Source organism: Vulpes vulpes, chromosome 14, assembly GCF_048418805.1.
Source record: "Vulpes vulpes isolate BD-2025 chromosome 14, VulVul3, whole genome shotgun sequence".
Lineage (NCBI taxonomy): Eukaryota > Metazoa > Chordata > Mammalia > Carnivora > Canidae > Vulpes > Vulpes vulpes.
Genome location: NC_132793.1, coordinates 122026114 through 122041051, shown reverse-complemented (window position 1 = coordinate 122041051; position 14938 = coordinate 122026114). Strand labels below are relative to the sequence as shown.

General features: G+C 44.4%; 1 long non-coding RNA gene across 1 annotated transcript; it reads left to right on the top strand.

The window, feature by feature from the left end:
* The first annotated feature begins 5727 nt into the window (after positions 1-5727).
* Positions 5728-12357, top strand: LOC140595515 (uncharacterized). Its single transcript, XR_011997206.1, has 2 exons — positions 5728-6058; positions 7627-12357. It is a non-coding gene; the product is annotated as an uncharacterized lncRNA (long non-coding RNA).
* Positions 12358-14938: the final 2581 nt, after the last annotated feature.

Genomic DNA, 14938 nt, shown 5'->3' with positions numbered 1-14938 from the left:
TCTCAGTCTCCACCTTGCCTCTGAGGAAAGGCTCCAGCTCTGGGCCTCAGCAGGGCAGGGTAGGCCCTTGAAGCTTTGTCTCTGTGTCAGGGGAGAAGACACAGAGGCCCAGACAATGGGTTGTCTTGGGTTCTGAGAGGAGAGAAATTTGTCCAGTTGGTAGCAAGAGAATTAGAATGTCCACTGCAGGAATGGAGAGATGTGTGTCTTTTTTTTTTTTTTTTTTTAACTATATTTCTGCCTTCCAGAACAGTGCAGGTGGCTGGCTTGGCTCTAGGTACTTTTACAAGGTACTAACTCTGACAGAGCCTGTTAAGTTATGCTGCTTTTGACAAGGGCCTTGAAGTGAGATGGAAAAGAAACAAATACGTCTGGCATTGCATGACCCTAAGCCCAGAGTGAGGCTGGGGAGAAGCTTCTGAGGCCTGTGCTAGTTCTGGAATGGCTTTGAGTGCTGACAGGCCACTCTGAATCTGGGGTGTAGCCTTCTCTCTTTTTTCTTTTCTGGACCCAAACTGTAACTTCTTAACCTGGGAAAGAAAAGTTGCAGGGGGGAGATATTCTGAGGGCTGGTTGGCAACAATCTCCTTTCCAGCTGGAGACAAGAAGCAGGAGCTAATGTTGGCCTACACTTCGGATTTGTATATAGAAGATAATTGATCTTGTGTTGTGAATGGAGGTTATTTACAGAAAACATGTTTTGGTCTTGGTTCCAAATACACATGAAATTTGTACTCTAATGCACTTGTTCCTGATTTTTTTCTTTTCTTTTCTTCTTTGGCTTCAAATGTTGACTTTGTTGGGTATTTTTCTAGAGCAGTAGAAAAGATCTTAACCAAAATTTAAAAGTCCTACGTAGGCATCTCTGTCTTCATGATGTGCTAAGGATCAAAACTCCCTTCACTGTGAATAAGTTTAAAAAGATGTAATCAGGGTGACCAAAATGAAAATGGACTAAATGGTGACCCACTAAGAATAGGTGGAACTAATAATGGTCTCTGGATCTCCGTTCTCATCCAGATTTCCCCTAATATAAAGTGATACCTGCGCCTCGTTTATACCTCTCATCATAGCAATACCTATATGTCCCCTGATATAAAGTGATACCTATATGTTAAGTTATGTGTTATAAGGAATTTAAGTACTCTGGAATGTTTCTCACTTCTCAAGGCCAATCAGGAAATTTACACTTGCAAAAACCCTAGTGCAAGTAGGTCACTTACTTAATCACCTTTGATGGAGAACCCACTATGCTAGGCATAGGAAACAAAGGTGAAGATCCTTTCTTGAATAACTTGCTGTCTGGTGCGAGGCCTCATGTTCCCTTGTACGTGTGCTTATACATGTGAGTGGCCAGAAGACTATCCTGAGAGAATGCAGCAAAGACAGTATAAATCTACCTGCATACACCATAGTCCTTGCTGGGGTTAGGGCCCAGGCTACGAGGGCTGGAATCCTGGCTCTACCGTTTGCTAGCTGTGTGACTGGGGCAGATTTCTGAACCTGTCTGAGACTCAGTTTCAACATTTTTATAATATGGGAAGAATAATGGTACCCATGTCACGGGTTTGTTGTTTTTCTGTGAGGATTCAACGAGCTGCACCATAGTAAGCAGTCCACGTGTGTCGCTGGTGATAACGAAAATGCGGTGGTGGTGGTGGTGGGGTCAGGATGAGGGAGAGGAAATAGAAAACAGCAGGGTCAGGAGTTTCAGTGGGGGAAAAGAGGGGAATGTGAAGGGTAAAGAACATTCTGGAAGAGGCCCCCCATTGTGCTCTAATAGCCCTCCAAGATGTGCACTGGAGTTTAAGAACCACTGAGCTGTGTGGTAAGCTGTGGATTTTTTTTTTTTTTTAAGATTTTATTTATTTGAGAGAGAGAGAGCTCCAGTGCACAGTGGGCAGAGCGGTAGAGGTAGAAGCATACTCCCCGCTGAGCAGGGATTCCTGAGCAGGGATTCCAACAGGGCGCAGGATTCCAGGACCCCAACATGGGGCTCGATCCCAGGACCCCGGGATCGTGACCTGAGCCGAAGGCAGATGCTTAACCAACTGAGCCTCCCAGGTGCCACCCAGCTGTGGATTTTAAGTAAGGGGATGATATGCTTGGATTTCTGTTTTGGGAGAGAACACAGTGGTGGCTTGTTAGTGGGATGGGTCCAAGATGGGGTACAGGAGGCAGGACAAGGGGTCTCAGGGAGGAGGGATGAGGAGCTAGGGAATATGTAGGGAGGGGGTGTGTGGGTAGGACAGGAGAGGTAGGGGTCCCGGGACTAGCTAGAGGACATAAAATAGGAAGCAGACCTGGTTTAGTCATTGGACTTAGGGGCGAGGAAGAACGGGAGGCGAGGGTGAGCCCAGGGACAGTGAACACAGGGCTTTTAATACCAATGACTAAACAGTGCCTCTGTGGTCTCACAGAGGCCGCTCGAGGGCCCCTCCTTGTCCCCCTGCGAGGTGACTGACAGCGCAGATTGGCATCCGTGCAGGAGGTCTGGCTCCTCTGGAATGCGCCGCGCTCTGCAACCACAGACACCACCTCCCCGGTGCCCCCCACGGCCCAGGGAGTCATTCCTGGTTCCTGCCACATAGGCGATGACTCACTCTCCCAGAACAGCTGGTGACCACTGGACTTCTCTCTTCCGCAGTTTGGGAGCACTTCCAGGACCTGCCCCTACTACCCAACCCCCCCAAAATGAAGGCGCTTTGACGTACCCTTTAGTGCGAGCTCTCTTAGAAGAGCCGGCCACCCACATCTCTGGGATCGGAGCAGCTCTGCTCCAAAATTATACTCACATTGTTGTTCTGTCTGCCTCTTAACTCAGATTATTAACCCTTCCTATTGCCACATCCGAAGTAGAAAGTTTGCAAGAGGGAAGGTAATAGTAGATCCAGTAACAATGACACGTCTTTCCTTTAAAGCTGGGTTTCTTAGGTGTGTACCCCCATCTACATCAAGATCACTTGTGGTTTGGGTAAAAATGCAGATTCCCAGGTCCTACCATACACGGACTGAATTGCTAGGAGAGGGAAGTGGGGTCAGAAAACCAAGGAATTTATATTTTAATTTTTAATAAGCATCCACAAGTGAGTCTCAAATTACCAACTGAATAGCAACAGTGATGGCTCTAGAATTTTGCTTTCTGGCGTTTCTGACTCACTATGCAGCCAGAACGACCTCAGTCCTCTGGGCTCCTCTAGCTCACTTGGAGGAAGGCAGTGCATCCTGCCCTGGGGAGAACAGCCACTCTAGAGGCTACCAAATCAGTGCTACTGATGTTCTGTTCATCTCTTGAGGTCCTGGGGGGCAGCAAATTAGGCACAAGCACATAAAACAAGTCAAACATATCTGTTCTATTGATTGTCTATTTAAGACAAATGCAGGGTGTTTGTCTGGCTCAGTCTGCGGAGCAGGTGACTCTTGATCTCAGGGTCATGAGTTCGAGCACCACATGGGGCAGACAGTTTACTTAAAAATAAAGAACAAAGAGAACTTCTTTAAAAAAAAAAGACAAATGCATTCTCATATTCAAAATAGTAGTGTTGGGTTACATTACAGTATTCTTCTTTGAAAAGACTAATTTAAATGTGCTCCCAAATTCCAAGTAGTGGTATTAACTCACCCCCCGCGCCCCACCTCCTCCCCCGCCCCGGTAAAATAGTTTTGATTGCTTATTTTAGTTGGAGTAATGGATTTCTACTAAATGAAATCCTCGTTCACCTTTTCCCTTTATGGTCAATGACTAACTAAGATCAGCAAAGCAATTTGTGTGTGGACCTAACTCGGATGCTGTGCGGAGTTTAACTGAGCCCCTGATGGTGTTACTGGAAGGCACTATCGTCAAAGTGGAACATGGGAAACTGAGGAACATGGAAAAGCAAGAGGCACGTAGGTTCAAAACCTCTACTGAGAAACAAATTCACTAGAGGGTTCTGGGTAATTGGATTTGGTTTTCTTGTTCAGCAAGTATTCACTGAGGTCTGAACATAGCATTGACCTAAGGGCTGGAGGGATAGGAAGGCAGAAAAGGCTCGAACCGCACCCTTGGGGAGCCTACGGTCAGGCTGGCAAGATGAGACAAGCAGTTCAAGATCAAATACCAATACTAGGCAGTAAACGTTAATGAGCGGTTGGACATCACGTGCTGGCATAGGAGGCAGAGAGCTCACCCAGGCAGGAAGTCGGAGGACCTGGAGCTGCCCTGAAAAGTTGCGAAATATAGGGAGAGACAGATGGAAGTGGTGGGTCTCTATGTAGAGACCTCGTGAGCAAAGGCACAGCACTGGGAAGAGACAGTCCCTGCTGGGCCCAGGGAGCAAAAAGGTGTGGAGGGAGCCCCGGGGCTAGGGCTGGAAATGCTAAAAGATGAAGTTCAGGTGTCATTTCTAAGCATTTACCAAATATTTACAATGGGTCAGGCACTTTGTTCAGACCTTGATGGACATTTTCTTGTTTGGGTCTTACAACAGCCCTGCGGGGCCAGAGTTATCCCATGTTCCATTTTAATGTGGGGACCTTGGGGTTCAGAGAGCCCATAACTAGCCCAAAGTCACACGGCTAGCGGAGGAGAAGCCAGGAGCCAAACCCAGGTCTACTAACTTTCAAAGTTTGTGTGATTCTTGAGGGTTATTTTGTCCCTTTTTCCTCTTCTTCAGACCCTATTGCTGCTTGCAAGAGAGGCTTAGTGGGGAGAATAAATCAAGGCCAGGAGGCTAGGTGACCCTCTTGCCCTGGTGGCCTGTAGCCTCTGCCTAGAGAAGGCCGTATTTCTTGTCCCACTCACAGAGCCCCAGAGTGGCACCAAGGCCGGAAGGGGTGCGCCGATATTCCTTCTTTGGTCCTTTTGGTCCTTCTGCTTTATGTCTGCACCTTTGAGATCTCTGATAGTATTTCCTTAAAAGCAGAAAAATGAGAAGCTGTTACCTACCCTATGCTAAATACTCTGTGTGCTGTGCGGACTTCATTGGATTCAAATTTAATCACGAGTAACTGAAAACTCCCTCCAAATTGAACTCATTCAAAAGTTAGTCCATTCCTTTCTCTTGTAACGAATCCAGAGGTAGGCGGCTTAAGGGCCGCATAGAGTGGTTCTCTCAAACTTCACAGGAGTACGGGTCTTTCTTCTTCCTTTGCCACATCTTTAGTGTGCTGCCTCTTGGTGCCAAGAGGGCTGCTTGAGCTCTAGCCATCACTTCCACATTCTAACCAGCAGGAAAAAGAAGAGGGCAAGAAGGCATTTCGTTTCCAATTGGAGGACCTGCCCTAGAAATTGCCCATGACCTTGCCACGTGTAACTCATTGGTGAGAACTCAGTCAAATGGAGCAGCTGGCTCCAGGGCTACTGAGCGATGTACTACTTCGAGATCTTTATTCCAGGCTGCTATGTGCCCTGGTAAAAATCCATTGCTAGAGAAGAAAGAGAAAATAGGTATTTAGGTACGTGTGGAGCAGCATCTGCCACAATCCTCGTATTTGATCCTTATTATCATACAATCCTGCGAGTCGGGTGTGTCATTTTATAGAGGAGGAACTCGAGGCTCCGAGAGGTTCACTTGCCTAAGGTCACACAGCTATCAACGAAGGAAGAATGGGGACCCACCAACTAGCTGGCTCCTAAACCTGTATGACCAGCACCCCAACCCCATCCTGGACAGAGAATAAAGAAATCGGATTGTCCATTCATCACACCTGGGCCGTTAATACTCTCTTCCTTTTTCTTCTTCCCAGCTAAGATGTAGGCATCCCCTTCGTGCCTCAGTTTGGATGAGAAAGAGTTAACATTTTTTTCAAAACAAGTGTGGCTGAGAAACCAAGGAGAAAAAGAAACCACAAGGTAACGAAATGGCTGGGCGTAGAAGCACAGATTTAGCGTCCTGAGATAACAAGGGCCGGCCAAGGGACTGCCCGCGCTGGGACAGCACAGACGACGTGGACCCGCAGGCTCGATTGGAAGGACACACAGGAGTGGGGCCTTGCCGGGCCTTCCACCAGGCGTCCTTGAATGTGCCTGAGGCCCATTCATCCTCCAGCCGCTCCATCTCCACCCCCTCGCCCGGAGGTACTTGGCAGGGACCCAGGCTGGTGCCTGGAGCCCGCCCCCCCCCCACTGCCACCTCGCACCTTGGCCCTGGCTCCCTGAATGAGGGCCCCCCTCTGCCTGGGCTCCTAGGAAATCACCACCGGCCCTGAGGCCCTGAGTCCAAGGGAGAAACCTCTAGCTTGCACCTAATTAGCATAGCAAAGGTGACCGACACACCCAACCTGCTGAGTGTTCCAGACCTTCAAAGCCTTTCCTCCTCCGTGTGTACCAAGATTTATTCCCCCAGGTGCTTTCTGCAGATAATTCAGGCACTTCACCTTCAATCTGGGGGATGATTAACCAGAGAAAAGATAATCTTAGTCTGCGTGGTAGGATTGATCTCTACAAAAGGCTGGTTCTCACATAGCCTGGTGGCACTTTTGTTTCTGAATGATTTTGCCACCACCAGCACCCCCCCCACCTCTCTCTCTCTCTTTTTCCTCTTTCCTTCTCTCCCTTTTTCCTTCTCTGTCTCTTCACCTCTTCCCTTCTGCCCCACTCCCCCCACCCCCATGCGATGTGTCTACAGGAGAGCAGCACAGTGTTCATGGGGATGCTCAGCAGAAGCCCTTCCCTGGTCCAGAAGAGGGGAGCCTGTTCAGAGAAAGGCTCCAGGGAGGACGTGGCACGGGGGGGTTGGGGGGGGGGAAACAAGCAGGTATGGAGACGGGTAAAGTCTTTCTGAAAACAGAATGGTTTGTTCTCTAGCTCCACCTGCAAACTGCTTGTCTGTTTTCCTGTGTCTAGAAGTCACCGCCCTTCCACAAAGAAACAAACAGCTACTTCGGGGCTAGGAAAGCCATCTCAAGATGATAGCAGGCCCTGCCTCTCTCAGACCCGTCTCCTTGGTTAGCTGGAGGAGTCGCGGTTTGTTTCAGAAATGATAGGCTTAGGATCTCATGGAGCTGTGTTTTCCCCTGTGGAAGTTTTAGGCTTCGGTGGGGAGGAAATGTTCTGGAAGGCACTGAGTTCCTCCACTTTCCCATTCAGGTCTTTCGGACTGGGACAGTTTGGGGCCGGACTGCACACCTTCGAGACGCAGACCCAAATACCTTTATCAGGCCCAGCCTGACACGACCCCAAATAGGAAACCAGAGAGCAGGGCTGACTTCTTCCTCCTCCTCCTGTGTCCATAGCCGTTACCCAGAGTGGATGCCTAGCTCTCCGTTGGGCTGCAAAGAACAGATGCTTTGTTCTCCCCTCTGTGTCGAATGACTTTTATCCGCACAGACTTGTGAAGGCCTAGGACACTTGGGACCTTGCTCATTTTCAGGGTTTACATGAGAGTCCCGAGTTCAGCACTCAGAAGAGATGTCGCCAAATGTGTAAGAGCAGGGGAGATCTTTTCCCTTCATGAGGTGTGCCATGGCACAAAAAATAAAACTCGTGTCTGTTGGATAGCTGAGCCACAGATGTGTCCCTCGCCTACCAAACTTGGCTTCTTTCTGAAGACGTGGTACATTCCCACATACTGTCATCCAGCCTCGGGAGGTTCGCCAGGCTGGTAGGAGAAGGAATGACCTGGATTTCCTTGTTTCATCCTCCAGGTAGACGCATTGCTGCTTGTGTTAAAATAACGACTTAAAAAATGTTCTGACCACGACTTCAAGATCAGATCTGACCACCACAATGGGTTTCGTACTGGAGAAGGTAAAAGTTAATTACTCTATGGAACCATAATTATCTTCAGCACTTCTCCTGCTCACCCCCTCGCTTTGCAACAGATTCCTATTAAGTAGATATCACAGAAATGGATTTATGATACACCCTGCTGGGAATGATAAGATATACAAGACCCAGGCTTTGGCCTCAGAAGGGAACAATCTTGTAATCATGTTGGCTGCTACCCACTGAGCAGGGCTTTTGTGCCGAGTGCTGAAGCTGCCCTCACAACAGCTGGAAACCCCATCTTTCTTATGAGCAAACAAGATTGGAAGAAATTAGGCAGCTACAGATGACAAGAGCCAGAATTCAAATCCAGGGCTGGCTGACTTCAAAGCTCATTCCATTTTCTGCTAGTCTAGAGTCTCTCTCTGGTTAGCCAGGGAGCCTTCTCAGTTGGGATCTTACCAGAAGACAGACCGCAGACCCCCTTCTTAGAAGCTGTTCACTAGGTAGCCAGAAGGGTAAAAGGGGAACTAACTCTTCAGGTAGCGCAGAGGTAGCAACTGTAAGAAGCAGCTCCTACTCCAGGCCGAGGAAACAAAGGGAAGAGGTGGTAATTATTTGCAAATCTTAGAAATTGAGAGAATGGGCCCCATGGAACAGAGACTTGGGCCTCTGCAGAATGGATGCTGCTCGCTGGCGCTGGCATCCCTCAGCTCAGAGGAATCTGGGGCCCAGACTCTGAGAAGCCCGGTGGTGGTGTCTTTGAGGATGACACCATAAAGTGGGTTCTAAGTGTTTGGAAAGTGCAAACCAGAGTCAGCCTCTGTGATAGGAAGGAACTGCCTTGGGTGGGGTGACACACCCAGGACCAGGGAGCAGACAGGAAAGAGCAACTCTCCTCCTCCTTCCACCTGCCCCCGCCCCCACTCCCATCCCTCCTGTTGGCCGGACCTTGCTTGGGGCCGGCTAGCTGAGCAGAAATGCAGTTTGCAGGGACCGGGCTGCGGCACTGCATAACACAGAAGGGGAGAGTGGACTTCAGACTGAAAGGCAATTATCAGGAGGCGAGCCATTGACTGGGAAACACCATTGTAGGTACCATATGACTGTGTCTCTGATGCTGTACACTTTATAGAATTGAGAAGCAGTTTATGGTTATTCGTAAGGCTCTTGCTACTGGGTGTGCCTATCCCCCAGGGCAGGGACTGTGGCTTCTTCATGCTTCCATCCCCAACAGCTTCCTGGCAATAGAAAGATGGCCAGTAAGAGCTGGTTAAGCAAAGGAATAACTCGATTGTAAGAGCCCTTGTAAGACGACATGGTTTTTGTCACTGGAGTTTCTGGGTCACCTCTGAACCCCGGAGGCAGCTCTATATACCTAGCTTCACAGTGTGGATGAGAAAAGGGATTGATTGCTTTAAGTGACCCCAGATGACAGTGATTCTTGCTCATGGGTGACCGAGTTGGGGGCTGTCCCGGGCAGGCTCTTCTAGCTCTGGTTCCAGGGAGGGAATAGCCCTGCTCAGGAATGCTTCCTCAGGGCTATGTTTTTCTTCCAGGATCTTGGGCCCTGCCTACAACACCCACAACCATCTCTTTCTCTCTGGTTGCTGTCACTTCCCCATGTCTGGCTATTCTTAGCCCTGGGAACATGTGTATTTGCCTGGAGTCATGGACACACACACTTCCGTAATCACAGGACATGCTTAGAGGCCCAGAATGGAGGCAGAGTGGAGTTTGAGTCCCCAAGCTCCTTTCTTTGGTAAATAGCACGGATATGGCTGGATTCCTGGGAACTCAACACGTCAGCTCTGTGTCAGATTGCTGGATGGGGACTTTGAGTTCTCCTCATTCAATGCTCTCATCTTCCAGATACAGAAACAGTCTCAGAGGTGGAGAGTAACTGTCTTCCTCAAACTCTGCAGTGGGTTGGCCAGTCCAGAGTTTTTGCACAGTGCCCCATGGCTCCCTGACCCTCTTTCTAGTTCATTTTCTTTCTTTCTTTCCTTCTTTCTTTCTTTTCTTTCTTTCTTTCTTTCTTTCTTTCTTTCTTTCTTTCTTTCTTCTTTCTTCTTTCTTCTTTTTTTTGTATTTATTCATGAGACACACACACAGATAGAGAGAGAGAGAGACACGCAGAGACATAGGCAGAGGGAGAAGCAGGCTCCATGCAGGGAGCCCGATGTGGGACTCAATCCCGGGACTCCAGGATCACACCCTGGGCCGAAGGCAGGCGCTAAACCACTGAGCCACCCAGGGATCCCTCTAGTTCATTTTCAACGGAACACAAGCATTTCAATAGAACTTACGTGATGCAAGGCCCAGAGCTTTTGTACATCATCAGGGTCCTGAGTTGAATTAAATTAAATATTGTCTTTTGGAAAATGCTTGGGCATTCTGAATTAGCTTCACCTTAAAGGTCTTATTCAGCATAACACAACACAACAGAACATGACAGAGCATATAGCATATTTTGTTCTAAATATAATTGCTACATAATGCACACACACAAACATATAAATGTGCATTAATAATAAAAGAAATAAACGCATATAATCTAAATCCTTAAAAAAAATCCTTCCAAACGAGGCTTTTCCAGTCATATTTCCAATTGAAAGGCAATATTAAATGTCCAGTGGCTCACAGAGGATTTTTTTCTGCAAGGATTTAGCATGGATCAGTAACAAATTGATACTCGGTGAGAGTTCTGTCAGTAGCTGAGACTTGTTCCACTGTTTCATTCTATTTAAACAAGTGATCCTAACAGCCACATGGCATCTGGCATCAGGACAAGCGAAGCGACTGGAAGAGAGAAGGGTCAGGTCATCGGAAGTCTCTCAAGGCCCTGAGAACAGCTGGTCGGCATCCCAATCCCCTCGCTGCTTACTGCCGCCCTCTCCTTCCCCACAGCTTCTTACATCCCTCCCCAGGACTCTCCTGGCTCAGCCAAACTTAACTCTTGAGCTGACCTTGCCTTTGCAAGCACAGACTGTTCAAGGCAGATAAAGCCACAAGCCATTCATGGAGAAGCTGTGGTAAGGTGAGGCTGAATGGGGAAATTTCCTCCTGTTATCTTGAGCCCTTTGCCAGAATTCATTTCCACCCTCTCTGGCTGGGTATGAGCCTAGTTGCCCAAATATACTTGAATTTGAGACCCCAAATATATAACAAATGTGGGCCCTAATGTAGTCACTAAGGCAAGAGGATGAGGTTTTATTCTAACATTAATCTTTAAATTCTCTTTTGGAAACCCTGTGATGCATACATCCAGGACAAAGAAGATAAAAGGAGCTATTCAGAGTTAAATATAAAACAAGATGACAATTGAGAAAAATAAAACACATTCCTCATGCGTCCTCTGGTATTCTTTCCCTCCCATGGGCATTTTCAGGGTTGTATATCCACAAAGACAAATTTATCTGTAGCCAACACATTATTTGGGGGGCAGTAGTGCTGAAGTTTTCTTCGGACTATAAAAGTAATAAAACTTTGCTGTAAAAATCAAGAAGTACCAACATATGTAACAGAAGAAAAGTAAACCGTCCATAATTTTGTTATGATTTTGGTATTTGTCTTTCTAGATCATACAAAATATATCATTTTATATAGTCTTTTTTTCTACACAAACTGTTTGTAAATATCATATTTGCAAGCTTGTGTTTTATATTATTACATATATTTTCTTCATTATTTTCATTGCTACACTTCCCTTTAAAAAAAACAAAACTGGTATAAAGAACTCTGAAATGAACATCTTTGTGCATGGAAAAGTTTCCAGAAGTGAGACTTCTGAATCAAAAAGTGTAATTTCAGAGGCTGTCTATATATTGCAAAATGTCTTTCCCAGAAAGGGATTCTAATATCACAGTTCCTCTTGTAGGAACTTGTATGACAGCATCAGTTTCATACAAACTTGCAGGTCTTGAGAATTTTCTCTTTTAGTTTTTAAGAACTGATTCAATATAACAGTAATAAAAACGACACACTTACTGCTTTTCTTTATGTAGACTTTTGAATATTAATAAGGTTGAACATTTTTAAGATTTTATTTATTTATTCATGAGAGACACACGAAGAGAGAGAGGCAGAGACATAGGCAGAGGGAGAAGCAGGCTCCCCATGGGGAGCCAGATGAGGCCTCAATCCCAGGACCCTCAGGATCATGACCTGAGCCAAAGACACTCAACCCCTGAGCCACCCAGGTGCCCCTAAGTTTGAACATTTTAATTCAATATATATTGGCTACAGAAGCAGGAATTGTGTCTGTTTTGCTCATTGCTGAATTCTTAGCACTGAGAAGAGTGTCTGCAGAAGAAAACTAGCCAGTAAATATTTTTTAAATGATTTTTAAAATTATATCTTTTGCCAGCTTATCTATTGGGAAATAATGTGTTTAATGGTCTGATATTTGAAAATGATTGGATCCTGTACTGGGAAGACTAAGAGTTTATAATCCAGGTATAAAAAGTAACATGCAAGTTACATTCCTACATATATGAATTGACTTACCTTTTTAATTTTGGAAGATTCACATAGGCTTGAGGACAGAATCATGGAAAAGAAGTCACTAATATGTATCCATGCTTGACCAAGAATTAAGTGTGTGACTTTGGATCAGTTCCGTAAGTTTTTTATATCTCATCTGTAAAATAAAGCAAAACAAAACAAAAGACAGTGATGTGTCCTCTTTCACCTTTTGGGACCACTACTACAATATAATGGGATAGTTATTGTTAATAATTGAAGGTAAAACCTTTGAAATGCAACAAGTCATTTTCAAATAAAGGACCAAAGCACTCATATTTCCATCCCAGAGTTTTTGGTCTTGCTTTCCTCATTCATAAAGAGAGGGGCTTAGATTAACATAATACCTAATGTATAATAAGTGCACAATAAATATTTGTTGAATAAGTTTCTCCAAAGTTCTTGTTTTGGCTTTAAGGCTCTAAAATGCCTCATGGGTAGAAAAAATATGGAATGTGGTTATAAAAAAGTACATTACTTGAATATTTGGAGCAAACTTTGATTAGTAAGAATTAACTCAGAATAAAGCTTTCCTTCTGATCATCCCCTCCAAAAGAAGCTTTAATATGATATACAGAACTGTTAATGATATACATGGAAATGACCCCCAAAAGGGAGGTCAGTGACCCCAAAAGGAGGAAGGACAGTGAAATTCTCCAATATTTATTAGAGGAGCTAGCAAATTAGAAACAATCCAAATTCTCAATAACAAAAGAGCTAAGCACACTAAGTTATCTTAACATGATAGAGTGACCCCTTGGTCAATGATGACAAATATACACTCTACATCATTACACGGAAATGTGTATAGAAAGTAGTAGTAGCAAGTAAAAAACAGAACACAAAACAATATACACACCCAGGTTACTGTCACATGAAAATGTACCAAAATATATATTTAAAGACAGAAAGAGGACTTGCAATGAGGAAAGCAAGTAGACATACATACTCGTCAAGTTCTCTTTTTCCTCCAAATAAAATTGCCCTTCCGTGTCACTTTTGTAAAGTAAAAAACCTGCCATAAGTTCAAAGGATAGCTCAACAGTCTTATCCTAAAACATGATGGCTATAAAAGATAGGGAGTTATATAATAAGCCAAAAGAGTCTCTCTACAAAAGACGCATCTTCTGTCCAGGCTTGCCCATTGCTTCACGTTTCCCTTGACTAAGAAATGATTAATAGGCTATATAAACAGTGTTCCAGGTACTTGTATTTGGTTGTGGACAGGGAAATTATTTATGGTTGCCTGAAGCCAGTGTGGCTGTCTGGTATTTCTATGGGGGTTGTCTTCATCTCAGAAGGAAAAGAAAAAAAAAAAAACCAAAAAGCTTTGTTTTGTAATAAGGAGAAAGCATAAAAAAAAAAAAACTGCACAGGGTTCTCTGTAGTCAGCTTCTGTAAGGTAAAAGAAGGAGTGGTATCTCTGCAGGTAGCTTAGAAAAAGAGGAAAATAAGAGATTGAAAATGTAAGATGAATTTCTGAACTTTGTGGGAGGAACCTTCACATAGACCACAAAAAGTTGGCTTTTGACTAAGTTCCCAAAAGAAAAAGTCAGTTTCCTGTTTGCTTGGGGTTGTATTTTAATGTCTTTTTTGGACTTAGTTAGATAATTTTCAAGAACACATGGAAAAAGTCTTGGCCAATATCTTTTTATCCCCAAAGAGCTATGTAAATGAAAATGGTACAGAAATCAATCAATCAAGGACAGCACTCCATTTGATGTCAAAACTTTCTCTGGAGATAACTTATGACCACAATACTGGTAAAATAATGCTAAGCAGCATTTTACAAAGTTTAGGACAGGAAGTAAAAATCTTGAGACAATGCAACAGAAGTAACACACACACACACACACACACACACACACACACACACACACACAAAATAAACCAAACTCTATTATCTACAATTAAGTCTGACCAGGTTAGTAATCGCAGTAGTAATGATAGAAATAATAGCTAATTTTTTTTAACTCACTGATTCAATAATCGCACATAATACTTTACATGTATTATCTTATTTAAACCTAACAACATTACATGCTTGGGAAAATAAATCCCTAGCTAGAGGCATTGAAGCCAGAATGTGGACACAAGTCTGGTTTCCAGAGGCTTTGCTCTTAACCACTAGATATACTGACTAACTTTGATGTTATAATGATATTTTTTGGTGAAACTTTTTTTCCCCACATACCTTATATGCTCATGCATTATTATCTGTGGGTTGGCAAATGAAAAAGTGCCATGAAATAGTGAAATAGTTATATGATTTTACATACAATAAATGTTTCACTATATGACACTCTAGTAAAAATGTTTTGGGAAGCAATCCATGTCAGTTCTCAGCCCATCAGTAAGCCTAAGCATTCTGAATTATGCATCATCTCTATTTTGTTAGTCTCCTATAATTGGTATAATCATTGATAAATTGATCAGGAATAAAAGAGAAGGAGCATAAATTATGAATTTTAGGAACTAAAGAGGGAATAACCAGTACAGAGCCTACAAATGTAAAAGGAATAAAGGAATATTCCAAAGAAAAATTTGCAGTAAATTTGACAATTAAAAAAAACTTAAGGGGGCACCTGGGTGGCTCAGTGGTTGAGCATCTGCCTATGTCTCTGCCTCTCTCTGTGTCCTTCCTCATGAATAAATAAATAAAATATTTTTTAAAATTTTTAAAAATTAAAAAACTTAAGAGAAACATCTTTCCCAAACTGACATAAG